Raw genomic sequence first — 19,557 nt, 5'->3', positions numbered from 1 at the left:
ATGATTGAAAAAGTAAAAAGTTAAACTTTGTTACTTAAAAAATTCAAATTTAAAGGTGAAATGAAAAAAAAAATCCTAATTTCGTTTAATGAAGCCTCAAAATGAAAATGCACCATAATGCTCAAAGAAAAATAACATGATGAATAAAGTTCTATCTTGTTAGACAAACCTAAAAATGAATAAAGTTGGGAACAAAAAACAATACCACAAAATGACAATAAACCAGGTCAATTAATGACAAGTTGATTACTTCAAAGACCCCTAGAATGCATAGTATGAAATATATGAACATGTTCAAACAATCAACATAGTTAAGTTGACTTTCACTTAAGCATGAAAATAGAACCTTGACCAGATGAAATGGTCATAAGAAATTATGCAAATGAATCGATTCAGATGAACCAATGCAGATGAAAATACCCGACAGGGGGGGGATTTAAGTTATGACATCCCATAACTCCAAAAAATGTTGTGGTGTATAGCGCATAAATCGTATTTTATAAGAATTACTACGAACTTTGATAAGTGAGATGGGCCTACCTAAGTAATTTTGGGTGAATGCGGTTTACACAACATACCACATCGTAAACATGATGGTCATTATACCTAATCTTAGAGAAGACTCCATATTATCTACTTAAATATAGAAATCCAAATATATCTTTTTTTTTAATTTTCGGTTGCAAATGCTTTATTTTAAATAATGTAAAGACAAGCTAGGTAAGTTCAGTGCTAAAGCTCATAAGGGAATCTTTCTTGGGTATTCCTCGTCTAGTAAAGCTTATAGGGCATTTAATAATCAAACCTCCATTGTTGAAGAGACTGTGCATATGGATTTTGATGAATACAAACTTTAAGATAATGGGAAAGACATTTCTTCTATTTATGATGTTTCAAGTATAATCACGAAAGACTTAGTAAAAAATGACGTACCAAAAGCAGATCCTCCTAAAAGTGAGGACATTAAAATGGTTAAAGAGGAAAGGGAACAAGAGGATGATAAACAAAATACCTATTAAAATATGCATAAAGACTGGATTGTTGTGAAAGACCATCCATTGGATCATATTCTAGGAGACATCCAAAAAAGTGTAAGCACGTGTTTCCAGGTCAATAATTTATGTAACTATTAAGTCTTGATTTCAAAAATTGAAACAAAAGACATCTTTGTTCCTTCTATGAGAGAAAATCTTAATCAATTCAATAGAAGCTACATATGAGATCTTCTCCCACGTCTTCAAAATTAAAACGTTCATACGCATCAGATGGGTTTTTTCGGAACAAACATGATGAGAGTGTTATAATTATAAGCTAGTAGCAAAACGGTACATTCAAGCCGAAAGGATTGACTATGAAGAGACACTTGCTTTTGTGGCTTGACTCAAAGTGATTAGAATCCTTTTTTTCATTCACATGGTGCATGGATTTTATGTTGTATCATATAGACGTTAAGTCAACCTTCTTTAACAGTTTTATAAATGAAGAAGTATATGTCTATCACCCTTCAAGTTTTAAGGATAATGAAAATCTTGACCATGTTTGAAAACTAAAGAGGGATCTCTATGGTCTCAAACAATCTCTTAGATCATGGTTGATTGCCTTAGTGGTCTCTTACTAAAGAAATGATTTAATCGTGATGCCATAGACACGTTTTTTTATAAAGAATAAAGGATTAGATATTCTTTTTTAAAGATTATGTTAAAGATATTATTTTCGATCCTACCGAGGAGTATTTATATAGAGATTTTTCTAGTGTCATGTCGGGTGAATTTGAGATGTCCCTTATGGAGTTGCTCAAAAAGCATGACATGAAAGATTCAAGATATATATCTACATCAACGTATTTAAACCTTCTAATTGAAAAAGTTGGACAAGGATTGAAGATAGAGATCACAAAATATAAAGGTATAAAAGGATCTCTACTTTATTTATTTGCAAGCTGACCTGATATTATGTTTAGTGTGTATATTAAGGTCGTTACATTTCAAGCTTCCCCAAATGAATCTCATTTTAAGGTTGTTAAATGTATTTTAAGGTATCTTAAAGGAAGCTTAAACTACAATCTTTGGTTTACCCAAAGAAAGTGAATGTACCTTAGTAGACATCTCTAATTTTGAATTCTCATGGTATAAATTAAATAGGAAAAGTACTAGTGACACTTTCCACCTATTTAGAAATTGTTTTGTTTCATGGCACAAAAGAAGTAATACAATATTTCTCTTTCTACTATTGTGGCTCAATATTTAGACGTTGATAACTATTATGCACAAGTGTTTTGGCTAAAGAAATAACTACTAAATTATGATAAAACTCCGTTGCATTCCATTCTAATGAAATAATAATAGTGTGATTATATTGACTAAGAATCTAGTTTTACATTCGTGCACTAAGCATGTTGAGATTAGAAATCATTTTCTTAGGGATCATGTGGATAAAGGTGATGTGAATTTTGAACACCTGGACACTAAAAATCATGTTGTTGATAATTTTATAAAAACAATTGTTTGGAGAACCTTTTCCAAAAATCTGTAGGGAATTGAGGATCCTTGATCCACCTTACTTTGAATACGCTTTGATTCTATTGTTTTTTTTTTAATATTTTCTCGTGGACTAAATTTTTTGTGTGTATCGGGTTGCATTTTACATCACTTATATTGGTACGATCTCTCCAAACTTTTAGCTCTTCTTAGTTTAATTTCTTATATGTCCAACCTAAATGTATGAGATGATATATGGGATGCGACTTATCTTCTTAACTTGTAGTTGTTACATTACTAGTTATGTTTAATTTATAACCTCGTTAAGTACATTGTTTATGTGAATGTTGCTCTATTTGTTACTTTCATGCATTATTTATGTATATACTTCCATCTTGTATGTCCTAATATTTGTGTTTTGGTGTTGTTCATAATCACGTATTTTATGCATATGTTGCATTTGACATGTTTAGAAGATTGCTATTTGTTTGATCTATTCTTCTGCAACTTTTGTGCATCTACTTATGTGGCTATTCTAGCTTATTTTCTTTTGGAATCTAAGTATCGAAATCTTTTGTGCTAGCTATTTGGTTTTAGGCTCTTAATTTGATATCTCTTTTGATTTTTTTAAAAAGGGAGAAGCTGCAATGAGTCTATATCTATTTTATATATTTTATGCAACTATGGTGAAATGTTTCAAGAGGAATACAAGAAACACCTAGATCACTCTTTTCTCAGGCTCATGTCGAATCAATTACAATGCAAATGGCCAAACATAAAAAAGGGCGAGATTGAAATTGCTTATAGGGTATCCTTGAGTTTTTAGGGTTTTGCATCTTTTCATTTCAATTCTATTTCTACTAATTGAGTCCCTCAACATTAGATCGTTGAACATCTCTTAGAATTATTCATTTTTCATTTAAATGTATTTTGCATGCATAAAACATGCCTTTGAGCAAAGTTCAATGCAAAATGTTTCAAGTCAGAAAGTTTACAACTAGAATCGAGAAAATCTTGCAAGCATGATTTAAGTCAAAAAAATCCTAAAACTAAGTCATGATTCAAATAAAAGAAATGTTTGATTTGAATCATGAAATCACATTTTTTCTCGGGATTTTGGTTTGGCAAACGTGACTCGAGTCACAGAAAATCTTGACTTGAATCACGATCATATTTCATAATTCAGATTCTGGAGCGCAAAGTGTGACTTGATTCAAGCCTCCACTTGACTCGAATCATGAGGTTCATTGACTTAAATCATAATTCTTTTTGATTGAAATCATAAAAGAGTTCTTCATTTGGAATTCAAATAAGGAAACTTGACTCAATTTATGATTTTGCGTGACTTGAGTCACATGACTCAAGTCACGACTCATGTCACTCTCTTTCATGACTCATGTCATTCTTTATTCTTTTTGGGTTTGATGCAAATCAAGTGTCACTTTTACACTTTTTTACTGCTCTATTTCTAGCACATATAAAAATAAAAAACTTCTTTCTCTAAAAATATACTTTCATAATCTTTGGAAAGATGTTTAGTGTTTTTTTCAACCACACAAACTTTCTCTCAAGTTAACCTTGAAGAAAAACTTCATTGATTTATTGAGTAGTCAACAAGTATTATGTGAAATTCTTTTGAAAAATTCATATGCAACCTCTAGACAAAAACACCATTATTTAGTGTGTCTCAATACTAAGAGAGAGTGTGAGATCTAATAGTGGAGGGATTCCATTAGATGCAATGTTCTTGTGAAGTTTATCGGTTTTCTGATTGAAGAATCAATTTCTAATTGTAATTTTTGGAGACTGATATCCAGTGAAGAAAAAGAAGAGTTTCTTCTCCAAGGGGATTTCAGTAGGATCGAGTGAAGAACGTTACAGACGAAATCTTTGAGTTTCTAGCTTCCTCAAAAAGTTCAAAGACTCGAACAAGAGAATTTCGATACGATCGAGTGAACTTTGCTGCAAATAAAATTTTGGAGTGCTTTAATTCTTAGAAGGTGATTTGATTCAAGATTGAAGATCTTACGCGATTTGCAGCATAGTGAACTTTGTAGAGCATAAGGAGAATCAAGATTTAGATTCATATTTCTTAGCAGTTACCTCTATGTTGTCATTTTGTCTAAGAATATATATGGTATCAAAATACAATTGTAAAATTTCTATTAATGGAAGACTCATTAATTTCTAATGACTCGCCATTGAAGATTGGACTAGATCCAAACACGAACGATGCACTAAACCAAAATAAATTTTGACGAACATTTACTCTATCATTCTCTCTTTTAATTTCTTTATAAAATTTGCATGTTATTACTTATTAGGTTTTGATATGTTTATAGTTTGCATGTAATTAGGGTTTATTTCTTGTAATGATTTAATGTTTAATCCATGTCCGGTCCTGTGCATGTGCAGTATGTGCTGCAGCACAGGGCCTCATATTTTAGAAGGCCCCAAAATTTGAAAATTTTATTTTATTTTTATAAGTATTAATAAAAATAAATAAAATGTTATTGAAAAAATTCAATAATTAAAAAAATGTTATGATAAAAATTTAATACATACAAAAATTAAGATTGATCAAAACTCAAAATAATTTTAATTAAATTTATTTTTAATTAATACATAATTGTATTTTTGATATATTTTTTTTAATTATTATAATTGTATTTTTAAAAGAATTTGAGCTTATATTTAAAATTAGAACGGGGCATTCGATATGATTGGGTCGGCCCTAGTTTAATCTTAGGTATGTGTTATATCGAGTTACTAAACATTTTTTTTATGGTGATTATTTTGGAAATTGCAAAATAAATGGTGGATGAGCATTTTATAAATGAGATAATCTATATACCGATTATCTTTGATGAATATGTGATGTCTTTCTCATTTGCATATCGTTCTTAATTCAATGTAAATACTCCTACTCATGACCTATCATGAGGTGATTAATCCATAAAATTTATGAGATACGAAACAAATATTGACCATTATATGGTTTGTTCTCGTTTCTCAAAAACAATTAAATTAATTAAATATTTTTTATAAAATAAATTTATTTTAAGGAAAATAAAAAAGATAAATTCTTAGGTACCCATGAATTATAGTTAAGACCTTTAGCGTAAACTGGTTTAAATTTTTATTTAAAAATAATAATAAAAATAAAAATATTTGATTGGATAAATATACATGTACCCAACTAAATTCAAGGATATGAGAATCTTCACCAATAAAAAGTAGTTTAAAACAACACGAACTGGACACATGAAATCTCTTTTATACATATATTTTAATTTACTGTAAATACTACAGGTAAATACATAAAAGTTATGCATAAATTTTAATTATTACAAAATTAATAATCTAAATGTATATTTAGCCTGTTTAATATTATTTATTAAAGACCAAATTTCTATTCAGCAATCATCACGAAGATTTATTTCTACTGGTCTATTCAACAATTCAAAACAGTTCAGAGACGATCTATACGAAGGTCTAGTGCTGATACTTAATTCAGAAAGAAATCGCCACGAAGATTTGGTTCTGACACTTAAATTAAAAGTATGTTCTTAGATACGATTCAGAGACGGCCTATACGAAGACCTAGTACTGATATCCAGTATCAACATCAAGATATTATCACCTCCTGATATTATGGATGACATCTATAAGCCCATCTCCAGTTCTTCCAAGTGGCATCTTCAAGCCCACTTAAGCATATACAACCAGTCATCAGTGTTACTTTACGCACCGGCGAGTGCAAATTTTTGGGCTTTTGTGTTCAATCCCCTTCAACCTTCCAAGTCACGAATGGCACACAAGCCAATCTAACTCCTCAGGTTTCAGAAAATTGAACAGGGGCAGCTGTTGCACCCCAAAATTTGCCCTCTATTTTTAACTCTAACCAATTTTTTATTTCACATTCATTTGCATCATCTTCATAGCATAACATTTTTTTCTGTCTTAATATTAGCCGGAATAATTTCTCGAAATTTACAAACAGACTGGTCAAATTAACTTTTTAACTGTGCCTAAAATTAGTCAACGAAAAAATGTCAAGTTTAAGTTTGCAAATGTCGGTAACATTAATCTGCGGTTCACGTGGTTTAATTTGACATGCTAAAAATATTTTTACGACTATTTTTGGTCATATGTTGATCAGTCTGAGCAGTTTAAACGGTCATAATTTTTATTTCAAAATCCGACCAAACGCTGTATTTTTCCGAGTCATTTATTTCGCGCTGATTATTTTGACGTGTTCATTTTATTTTTTCGAGCATTTTGGTGCCCGACTTTTTTTTTTGAGTCTATTTATTTTTATATTGGGTCTAGAATAAATAAATAGGTTAATTAGTTTTTATTTTAATTTTAACTATTTTAATTATTTAACTTTATTCAGTTTTTAATTTAATATTGGGTTTCAAAATAAACTTAGGCCCATTATCATTAACCTAATTTGTTCCTATATATATTTACTAGCATGACTGATAGAGGGAGGCAAAAAGACAGAACAAAAAAGAGAAACTGACAGTGGCTGATCTATACTATCGTACACACAGTTTGGTAATAGTTTATATATGATATATACTTTATCTATTTTGTTGATATATTTGTTACTGTGTTTCAAATACATGTTCATATGTGTGACTGTGTTATGTATTCCAGATACATGCGGTTTGGTTAAATATATCAGGATATCGCCGTTTTGCTTTTTTATGCACATAAGTATAACATGTATAATAATTTGGTTCATTGTATTATGTATTTGATGTGTTTGTTTTTATATAAGTTTTACATGTCTAATAATATATAATATAATATAATAATAATTTTGTTGTTAATAAAATGCATATGGATCATATAATATATAATTTATAATATGTAACTAGTGTGTTAAATAGATATATATATATATATATATATATATATATATATATATATATATATATATATATATATATATATATATATTTCTATTTTATGTTATAATTTGATTATGTTTTCGGATTGGATCGTGTCAATACGCCGTTTTCACATATACGTGTATGAGGCGTGACATTTGTGTTATCTGATCCAGTTGCGATGATCGCAATTTTGCGCTAGCAACGCCGTTGTTTTTTTAATTCATATTTTTTTTATATATACATATATTTAGATCTGCACATTTTTTTTCATAACTAACTACCCTGATTTTTCCTAAACCCTGACAATTTCGCCACAAACTCTAAATTTCAAACCTAAAACTTTAACTGTGTTATTTCCTTTAAACCATAAACCTTTTCTTAAACCTTAACAAACCTTATTATTATTTCCTATTTTCGCTCATATTTATGTTATTCATACACTGTAACTGCTTCGCCCTTGTAATATTTTAAGTTTTAACTTGTAATATTTTCAGTTTTACTTTTCGCCATCTTTATTATGTAACTGCACCAAAGCGTTGTAATAATTAGGGTTTTATTTTCTGCCATTTATTTTCTGCCATTTTATTTTTCTGCCATTTATTTTTCTGCCATTTTATTTTTCTGCCATTTATTTTTCTGCCATTTAAATTCCTGCCATTGATCTTATATTAACTGCGTGGTTTAGTAACGTAGGGCGTGAAAACCTACTAAATTAATTATTTAATATTTTTCTATAACCTTTATATTTTTTGTAAATAAATAATAAATACTAACTATTTTAATAACTTTTTTTTATTACTTATAATAATAAATCCTTATATATTTTGTAAATAAAATTTAATTGACCATTTTTCTAATTGAATAATAATAATAAACATATTAATCTAATAATTTGATATTTTCTATAATCTTTATTTATTTTGTAAATAACTAACTTAATATTTTTCATATAACTCTTTTATTTTATAATTTGTACATTAATGTATTTTAAATTCTTTTATTATTACTAATTTATTTTAAACTCATATTTTTCTAATAACTTCTAAAAAAATCTAACTTGTTTAACCTAAAATAATTTCTTTTAAAATTCTAACCTTTTTATTATCACTTTATTATTATTGTTATTTTATTATTGCTTTATTACCATTGTTTATTTATTATTTTATTATTATTTATTTTTATCTATTCTATTTTTGCTTCATTATTTTCCTTATTTTAATTTTGTTTTATTTATAATATTAGGAACAAATGTATAGGTTGTAAATTTATTCTTTCTCGCCTGATTATTATGTATATGTCCGATAGCCGTGTAATAGTTTAGGAATTTATTTTTCTTGCTTTTATTTTTTTAAATATTTAGTGCGTGGTTAGTAATTTAGGGAGTGCAAAGAACTAACTGTAAATAATTGAACTTAGAAAATTAAATTCAAGACAAATATCTGAAAAATAACACTCACACACGTAAGTCGATCTTTGATCGCCATCTGTACTTCCTAGGGTATTCCTCTTGGTTGCCTTCTTTAAATGGTCAAGTCCCTCGAAAATAGGGGTGTCTTAAGCAAAGTCCCTTCAAACAGAAAAATCATCAAGTCCCTATAAACTTAAAAGATCAAGTCCCTACGAGGTTGCCTACGATATAATGATCTTGTCCCTTCGGTAAATATGATGATAGTCCCTACGAGTTGCTAAAGACACCCCTTATGTTGCCTTCATTGACCATACGATGACCCTACGCCCGTCCCTTAAACACATCCAAGGTAATGACTACCTATTCCTTAATAATAGGGACAGTCTTACCATTGAAAGAATATACGAGAACACGAAAGACTTAATCTAGGGTAGGTATCTCATAGTTACTTGCTCACACTTTTCAAAATTACTTTTACACCTCACAATTTCTAAACTAGAATTTGTATACACCCATACGAGGATCATTACAAAGTACTTAAAGAAATTTTTCTAATCACACACTACACTCTTGCAAACAAACAAAGTGAGCTAAGTAACTAAGAGCCCATGGATAACCATGGATATAAAGGGTGCTAATACCTTCCCTTTGTATAACCTACCCCCCGAACTCAAAATCTTTTTAAGGTCTTTCCTGTTCTTTTATGTCCTTTCCTTTTGGATAAAATAAAAGTCGGTGGCGACTCTTGCTATCCGCAACATTTAACTAAAGTCAGTTCTCCCACCGTGTTACAGAACTGGCGACTCTGCTGGGGAGTTAATAAAAGAGGGGTACCCTTAGGATTTAGATCACTTTAAAATTGTTTGCCTTGTTTGCTTTATACTTATCTGTTGGGTGCTCTTATGTGTGAAAGACCCTAACCCAGATCTAGTGTACCTTAGGTAAATGGCAATAGACCAAGGAAATTGTACGGCGTATATCGATATGGTTGATCTGGTGGCCATAGTTAGTGTGACTTCTTGGTTGGTGCTTATGTTCCTTAAGCAAGTTGAGGATAATATGAGGCTGCCATATGTTGTCAATACACTAACTGACTTTTAGAACCCTAGTCATCCCATCTTGGCCTTTAGAAAGTAGTGAGATAACCGGCTTTGGTGAAGACTGAAGTTGGTTGATACTCGATACTACACTCATTGAGATCCTAAACTTGGAGGGTTTTGGTTGGCAAGTAAGTTGCCTACTGAACAACCACCCTTGTGAAGGATCAATGATTTTGAGATCCCTTAGAACCTGGTTACTTTTGTAGGACAGGATGAATCAACTAAACTTCAGGGGAGGGTACTTACCTTTAAACCTCATGCAAGCCTTCAAACCTAGGGTTATTGTGTGACTTGTTTGTGTGTGCCACATGTTTGTGATTGAGCATAACATCATAGCATCATCATGCATCATAAGCATAGCATTTTCACTAACCATTTCAAGGACCAAAGGATTTATCTTTGTTCTTTGTTGTAGGTCATGGCTTCTGCTCGTAGGAATACTATCCGGATCAACTTTGTAGGAATACCTCCTAAGCTTAAGGAATTGGTCTCTCAAGTTTCTGAAAACTCCCAGTTCATCAAGAGGCATGGTCACCTACTGGATCTAGTCACTTCAGGGTTCAATGAAGACATGATGAGTGTCCTGTTTCAGTTCTTTGACCCTAAACATCATTGCTTCACATTTCCCGACTATCAGCTGGTTCCTACAATGGAAGAGTTCTCCAAGCTTCTGGGTATACCTATTCTTGATCAGAAACCCTTCACAGGCTTGGAAAAAGAGCCTAAACCTGAAGTCATTGCTGCAGCCTTACATTTAAAGAAATCAGACATTGTCCTAGAAACAAGGAGTGGAGTTAAGGGTATTCTTGCTAAGGTATTGATGGAGAAAGCTCAAGTATTCCTGAAGGCTATGAGTTATGATGCTTTTGAGGAGATCTTAGCCCTATTGATTTATGGCTTAGTATTGTTCCCCAATCCATACCAGTTCATAGACGTACACGCCATCAACATATTTCTGACTCGCAATCCAGTGCCTACATTACTTGGAGACATCTTACACTCTCTTCATACCCGTACTACGAAGGCACGAGGAACTCTGATGTGTTGCATACCTCTATTATCTAGGTGGTTTATTTCTCACCTTCCTCGATCAGTGATGAAGAATGAACAAGGGTTCAGGTGGTCCAAGAGGATTATGTCACTTTCTCATTCAGATATTCGTTGGTGCTCTAGATCTATGGAGAATGTTACCATCATTGACCGTTGTGGGGAGTTCCCTAATGTGCCACTCCTTGGCATAAGAGGGGGCATTACCTACAACCCTTCTTTAGCTCTACGTCAGTTTGGTTACGCTCGGACTGATGGTCCTCATGACATGCTTATTCAGGGTATTGTGTTCGACTACGACAACGATCTTCAAGGTTACCGTCAAAGGTTCATACGAACATGGGGTAAAGTGAACAAGGTTGACAGCAAGACTCTGGAACCCAAGTACATTATTCCTATGGAACCATATCTTAGATGGGTACGATCTCGTGCTCAAACTCTTGTGATGCCATATCCTGCTATCCTGCCAGTTACCATGGAGCCTGTTGCTGAAGGAGATACTTCTTACATCATTCTTCATCCAGACATGCCCATTGACATGGAAGATTTACAGAGGTCCTGGATCCAGTTGAAGGAGCAAAGAGATACTTTTGAGACTCATTACAAGGCAAGTCAGGAAAGAATCCTGGAGCTAACAAAACAACTTCACGAGGAGCGGAATCTCAACTCATACCTCAACACAAAGAGGAAACGTCCATGGGAGACTTAAAACCCCATTTTTTGTATTCATTCCATTTTTATTGTAAGCCCAAGGGGCAAACAAGTTTATTACTAATAAAAGTTTACTTTTTGGTGGTTTAAACAAATTTAAATCCTACGGTCCTTGAAAACATTGCATAAGCATCTACATACCATATTATTGCATCACAGGTTTCTTATGAACAGGTATCTTATCTTCTCGCTGTTTATTTCAGCAGAAATGGCTCTTGAACAGACTGTCAAAGATCTCCAGGCTCAGAATGCACAATTCCAAGAGTTGATTCTGAACTTGTCCAAGGGGCAAGATGAGTTGAAGACATTGCTGGCTAAGAAGAAGAAGACTAGAAGATCAGGAGGCCTTATCAATCTGGGAAGAAGATTCAGAGGCCCTATCAAGACAAAGGAACAGGTTGATGATTATGAGTCTGAAAATTCTGAGAAAGAGGGAGGTAGTCTCCATGATACTGTGGGAGATTCTGATTCTGAAGCAAATTATTATCATGATCCTAATGAAGATAAGTACAAGATGATGGTGGATAGAATGAATGCTATGGAGTTACAAAAATCTTCTGGGCTGGATTTTGAAGATCTGAGTTTAATATCTGGAGTGGTTATACCTATTGGTTTCAAGGTTCCTGCTTTTGTGGTGTATGATGGGGTCTCATGTCCCAAGCTGCATTTAAGATCCTATGTCCGGAGGATTCAACCACATACTGCTGATAAGAAGTTATGGATTCATTTCTTCCAAGAGACTCTGTCTGGCACACAGTTAGAATGGTATTATCAGCTCGAGAGCTCTAACATCCGTACCTGGACTGATTTAGCGACAGCTTTCTACAAGCACTACCAGTATAATTCTGAACTAGCGCCTACTCGGCTACAGTTGCAGAATATGACTATGGGATCCAAAGAAGGCTTCAAAGAATATGCTCAAAAATGGAGAGATCTGGCTGGAAGAGTCAAACCCCCTATGACTGATCGAGAATTAGTGGATATGTTCATGAGTACACTGACTGGCCCATTCTACAGCCATCTATTGGGAAGATCCTCATCAGGTTTCACTGAACTTATATTAACAGGTGAACATGTTGAAAGCGGCATTCGAAGTGGAAAGATACAGGCAGCTACCTCTGATCCTCCGGAGACTCCTAATGTCATCACTGCTCCTCTGCCTAATCATGACAAGACTGTCAATGCTGTAGAAGATGCTGATAACGATTGTGACTTGGATAGCTGGATTTTCCCAACAATTGGTGACGGACTCGATAATTGGAAGGCTGAAGACACTATCCTGATTTCCTTTAGTCAGGAGTAATTGTTATTGGTTATTTTAATGTATTAAATTTTGTTAAAGGCTTTGTCATTTTCATAAGCATATTCACATTCAATAAATCTATGGACCTTTTTGCATTCAAATATTGCGCTCTTTATCTTTCCTGTCATCTTTCAAATAAGCTATGTTTTCTTGCACACACTCACGTAACAATTTGCCGATCCATATCCACTCTGGATCCTGTTGGTAATAACTCTTCTACTGTTCATTATGACTTTGAAAATCCGATCTACCAAGCCGAGGATAGAAGTGAGGAAGATTGTGAAGTACCTGAGAACTTGCCAGGCCGTTACTGCAAGAAGAAAAGACTATACAGCCGCATGAGGAATCAATTGAAACGGTAAATATGGGTACAGAAGTAGACAAGAAAGAAGTCAGAATAGGAGCAGGCTTGGAAAACAGTGTCAAAGAAAGATTGACTCAGGTGTTACGTGACTATGTAGAGGTTTTCGATGGAAAAATTAAGAGATAATACGAAATGGAATGTCAAGAAGCTTTAGACAAAATCAAGAAGTATCTCCAAGAACTTCCAATTCTTATGCCACCAGTTGAAGGAAAACCTCTAATCATGCATTTGACCGTGTTAGAAAATTCAATTGGGTGTGCTGGGGCAACATGACGAGTCTGGTCGAAAAGAGCATGCAATATACTACCTTAGCAAAAACGTACCGACTGTGAGACAAGATACTCACAGCTCGAGAAAGCTTGCTATGCTTTGGCTTGGGCTGCTCGCCGACTAAGACAGTATATGTTGAATCATACCACTTTATTGATTTCTAAGATGGATCTTATCAAATATACATTTGAGAAACCTGCTCTCTTCGGAAGAACAACAAGATGATTACTGAACTCTGCACGCAGTTCAAAATAAAACACCATAACTCTTCTCCGTAGTGGCTAAAGATGAACGGCGCTGTGGAGGCTACTAATAAGGATATTAAGAAGATCATACAAAAGATGACAGTAACATACAAAGACTGGCATGAGATGTTACCCTTTGCTCTCCATGGTTATCGCACTTTAGTGCGCACTTCGACAGGGGCAACTCCGTTCTCTTTAGTCTACGGAATGGAAGCCATTTTACAGGTGGAAGTTCAGATTCCCTCTCTAAGAATCATGAAAGAGGCGGGCTTAGATGAAGATGAATGGATTCAGACTCGACTCGATCAGATAAATTTGATTGATGAGAAGATACTTGCGGCTGTTTGTCATGGGCAGATATATCAGAAGCGCATGACCCAGGCATTCAACAAAAAGGTCAAGAGACAGGTGTATCAAATTGGCGACTTGGTGATCAAGCGTATCATTCTACCACAAGGTGATCCCAGAGGCAAATGGACTCCCACATACGAAGGGCCATTTGTAGTTAAGAGGGTATTCTCTGGTGGAGCCATGATGCTTGCTACAATGGATGACGAAGACTTCCCACATCCCGTGAACGCAGACATAGTCAAAAAATACTACGCATAAAAGAGACCTGCTAGGTCGACGTATCTAGGAAAAAGTAAGGGCATCCCGGCGAACCAAAAGGGCTCGGGCAAAAATTAGGGATAAACATATAAAAATGTACACCCGGCAAGTCGAAAACCTGAAAAGGCGGCTTGGGCAAAAAAGGGTATCCTGGTGGACTGAAAACCTGAAAAGGCGGTCCAGGAAAAAATTAGGGATAAAAGCGTATGACTATGTCCCGTTCTCAGTCAGCTTCACCAAAGGCAAAGGGACTGAACAAGCCAATCACTTCTATCCGACAGCAAGGGATGAGATGCTTGAAGACATAATGACAGTAGCAGAATTTAAATCAATAGGACTTTTCCTCATAGCTTTTCTTTGCTTTCTTGACAATTTCCTCTTACTAGGATTTTTGTCTCCTTGTACATAAATTGCCTGTTTATAGGCCCTCTTTCAAAATCAATACAATTTTATTTCCAAAAAGATGCTTTTGTTTTACTTTCTCTGTTTTGTTTGCATAAACGTCCATTGATTTAATTCGAATTGATATATGCATTTGAATATGATTGATGTTTACCAGAAATGCATAAAATGCAGTAATAGTATTTACTAAGGACGAACGAGGGTAGTAGTTCAACGAAGCTTCGCCGGTTCATCCCCACTACAAATCCCCAATAGAGCAAATCTATCTTTATAGATGCTTCGAATTACGTCTCCCCTTGAATTTATGTCCATCTCTTTTATCCTCAGTCGGGATACTCAGGAACTTATTCCTTCAATAGAAGTACGACAAACGAATACGGGAAGTGACAAATACTATACTATCAAACAAGACGGGAACGAGTTCCTCATATTCTTCAGCAACGAATCGGGATTTATTTTCTCTAGCCAGCAGTTGTTATACAAAGATATCCGGACGCTTCAGGCCGCATGATTCATACATACATCATTTACATCATACCATAGCATATCCATAAGTGCATAATACATTTACTTAGATGCACCATGCCATGCATGCATACATATTGCATAAACTAACCTTTTCCTTGCAGGATGGTTATATACAGATAAAATACTATCAACAATTCACAACAGGTCAGAAACGATCTATACGAAGATCTAGTGCTGATACTTAATCATTACTCTTTTGTTCTTGGATATTAGGCAAACGGTCTATACGAAGATCTATTCCCTAGTCCAGGATATTTTCAGAAGATTTAATCCTGATATTCTTTTGTTCTTGGATAGTAGGAAAACAGTCTATACGAAGATCCATTCCCTAATCCAGGATATTTCCAGAAGAGATAATCATCACGAAGATTTATTTCTACTGGTCTATTCAACAATTCAAAACAGTTCAGAGACGATCTATACGAAGGTCTAGTGCTGATACTTAATTCAGAAAGAAATCGCCACGAAGATTTGGTTCTGACACTTAAATTAAAAGTATGTTCTTAGATACGATTCAGAGACGGCCTATACGAAGACCTAGTACTGATATCCAGTATCAACATCAAGATATTATCACCTCCTGATATTATGGATGACATCTATAAGCCCATCTCCAGTTCTTCCAAGTGGCATCTTCAAGCCCACTTAAGCATATACAACCAGTCATCAGTGTTACTTTACGCACCGGCGAGTGCAAATTTTTGGGCTTTTGTGTTCAATCCCCTTCAACCTTCCAAGTCACGAATGGCACACAGGCCAATCTAACTCCTCAGGTTTCAGAAAATTGAACAGGGGCAGCTGTTGCACCCCAAAATTTGCCCTCTATTTTTAACTCTAACCAATTTTTTGTTTCACATTCATTTGCATCATCTTCATAGCATAACATTTTTTTCTGTCTTAATATTAGCCGGAATAATTTCTTGGAATTTACAAACAGACTGGTCAAATTAACTTTTTAACTGTGCCTAAAATTAGTCAATGAAAAAATGTCAAGTTTAAGTTTGCAAATGTCGGTAACATTAATCTGCGGTTCACGTGGTTTAATTTGACATGCTAAAAATATTTTTACGACTATTTTTGGTCATATGTTGATCAGTCTGAGCAGTTTAAACGGTCATAATTTTTATTTCAAAATCCGACCAAACGCTGTATTTTTCCGAGTCATTTATTTCGCGCTGATTATTTTGACGTGTTCATTTTATTTTTTCGAGCATTTTGGTGCCCAACTTTTTTTTTTTGAGTCTATTTATTTTTATATTGGGTCTAGAATAAATAAATAGGTTAATTAGTTTTTATTTTAATTTTAACTATTTTAATTATTTCACTTTATTCAGTTTTTAATTTAATATTGGGTTTCAAAATAAACTTAGGCCCATTATCATTAACCTAATTTGTTCCTATATATATTTACTAGCATGACTGATAGAGGGAGGCAAAAAGACAGAACAAAAAAGAGAAACTGACAGTGGCTGATCTATACTATCGTACACACAGTTTGGTAATAGTTTATATATGATATATACTTTATCTATTTTGTTGATATATTTGTTACTGTGTTTCAAATACATGTTCATATGTGTGACTGCGTTATGTATTCCAGATACATGCGGTTTGGTTAAATATATCAGGATATCGCCGTTTTGCTTTTTTATGCACATAAGTATAACATGTATAATAATTTGGTTCATTGTATTATGTATTTGATGTGTTTGTTTTTATATAAGTTTTACATGTCTCATAATATATAATATAATATAATAATAATTTTGTTGTTAATAAAAATGCATATGGATCATATAATATATAATTTATAATATGTAACTAGTGTGTTAAATATATATATATATATATATATATATATATATATATATATTTCTATTTTATGTTATAATTTGATTATGTTTTCGGATCGGATCATGTCAATACGCCGTTTGCACATATACGTGTATGAGGCGTGACATTTGTGTTATCCGATCCAGTTGCGATGATCGCAATTTTGCGCTAGCAACGCCGTTGTTTTTTTTAATTCATATTTTTTTTTATATATACATATATTTAGATCTGCACATTTTTTTTCATAACTAACTACCCTGATTTTTCCTAAACCCTGACAATTTCGCCACAAACTCTAAATTTCAAACCTAAAACTTTAACCGTGTTATTTCCTTTAAACCATAAACCTTTTCTTAAACCTTAACAAACCTTATTATTATTTCCTATTTTCGCTCATATTTATGTTATTCATACACTGTAACTGCTTCGCCCTTGTAATATTTTAAGTTTTAACTTGTAATATTTTCAGTTTTACTTTTCGCCATCTTTATTATGTAACTGCACCAAAGCGTTATAATAATTAGGGTTTTATTTTCTGCCATTTATTTTCTGCCATTTTATTTTTCTGCCATTTATTTTTCTGCCATTTTATTTTTCTGCCATTTATTTTTCTGCCATTTAAATTCCTGCCATTGATCCTATATTAACTGCGTGGTTTAGTAACGTAGGGCGTGAAAACCTACTAAATTAATTATTTAATATTTTTCTATAACCTTTATATTTTTTGTAAATAAATAATAAATACTAACTATTTTAATAACTTTTTTTTATTACTTATAATAATAAATCCTTATATATTTTGTAAATAAAATCTAATTGACCATTTTTCTAATTGAATAATAATAATAAACCTATTAATCTAATAATTTGATATTTTCTATAATCTTTATTTATTTTGTAAATAACTAACTTAATATTTTTCATATAACTCTTTTATTTTATAATTTGTACATTAATGTATTTTAAATTCTTTTATTATTACTAATTTATTTTAAACTCATATTTTTCTAATAACTTCTAAAAAAATCTAACTTGTTTAACCTAAAATAATTTCTTTTAAAATTCTAACCTTTTTATTATCACTTTATTATTATTGTTATTTTATTATTGCTTTATTACCATTGTTTATTTATTATTTTATTATTATTTGCTTTTATCTATTCTATTTTTGCTTCATTATTTTCCTTATTTTAATTTTGTTTTATTTATAATATTAGGAACAAATGTATAGGTTGTAAATTTATTCTTTCTCGCCTGATTATTATGTATCTATCCCATAGCCGTGTAATAGTTTAGGAATTTATTTTTCTTGCTTTTATTTTTGTAAATATTTAGTGCGTGGTTAGTAATTTAGGGAGTGCAAAGAACTAACTGTAAATAATTGAACTTAGAAAATTAAATTCAAGACAAATATCTGAAAAATAACACTCACACACGTAAGTCGATCTTTGATCGCCATCTGTACTTCCTAGGGTATTCCTCTTGGTTGTCTTCTTTAAATGGTCAAGTCCCTCGAAAATAGGGATGTCTTAAGCAAAGTCCCTTCAAACAGAAAAATCATCAAGTCCCTATAAACTTAAAAGATCAAGTCCCTACGAGGTTGCGTACGATATAATGATCTTGTCCCTTCGGTAAATATGATGATAGTCCCTACGAGTTGCTAAAGACACCCCTTATGTTGCCTTCATTGACCATACGATGACCCTACGCCCGTCCCTTAAACACATCCAAGGTAATGACTACCTATTCCTTAATAATAGGGACAGTCTTACCATTGAAAGAATATACGAGAACACGAAAGACTTAATCTAGGGTAGGTATCTCATAGTTACTTGCTCACACTTTTCAAAATTACTTTTACACCTCACAATTTCTAAACTAGAATTTGTATACACCCATACGAGGGTCATTACAAAGTACTTAAAGAAGTTTTTCTAATCACACACTACACTCTTGCAAACAAACAAAGTGAGCTAAGTAACTAAGAGCCCATGGATAACCATGGATATAAAGGGTGCTAATACCTTCCCTTTGTATAACCTACCCCCCGAACTCAAAATCTTTTTAAGGTCTTTCCTGTTCTTTTATGTTCTTTCCTTTTGGATAAAATAAAAGTCGGTGGCGACTCTTGCTATCCGTAACATTTAACTAAAGTCAGTTCTCCCACCGTGTTACAGTTTGATCCCCATTAAATGTGTTTTTATTAGGCTTAATATCCTTTTGACTCCATATGTTAATCTCGAGGTTCATTTTGGGACATTAACTTAATAAATGATCATATTGGTCCCTTAACTCTTCAAAATATGTCATGTTAGTCCTTTTCGTCTAATTAGCAACAGAAAAACTAAAAAAATTG

Source organism: Lathyrus oleraceus, chromosome 7, assembly GCF_024323335.1.
Source record: "Lathyrus oleraceus cultivar Zhongwan6 chromosome 7, CAAS_Psat_ZW6_1.0, whole genome shotgun sequence".
Taxonomy (NCBI): Eukaryota; Viridiplantae; Streptophyta; class Magnoliopsida; order Fabales; family Fabaceae; genus Lathyrus; species Lathyrus oleraceus.
This window is presented reverse-complemented; position numbering follows the sequence as displayed.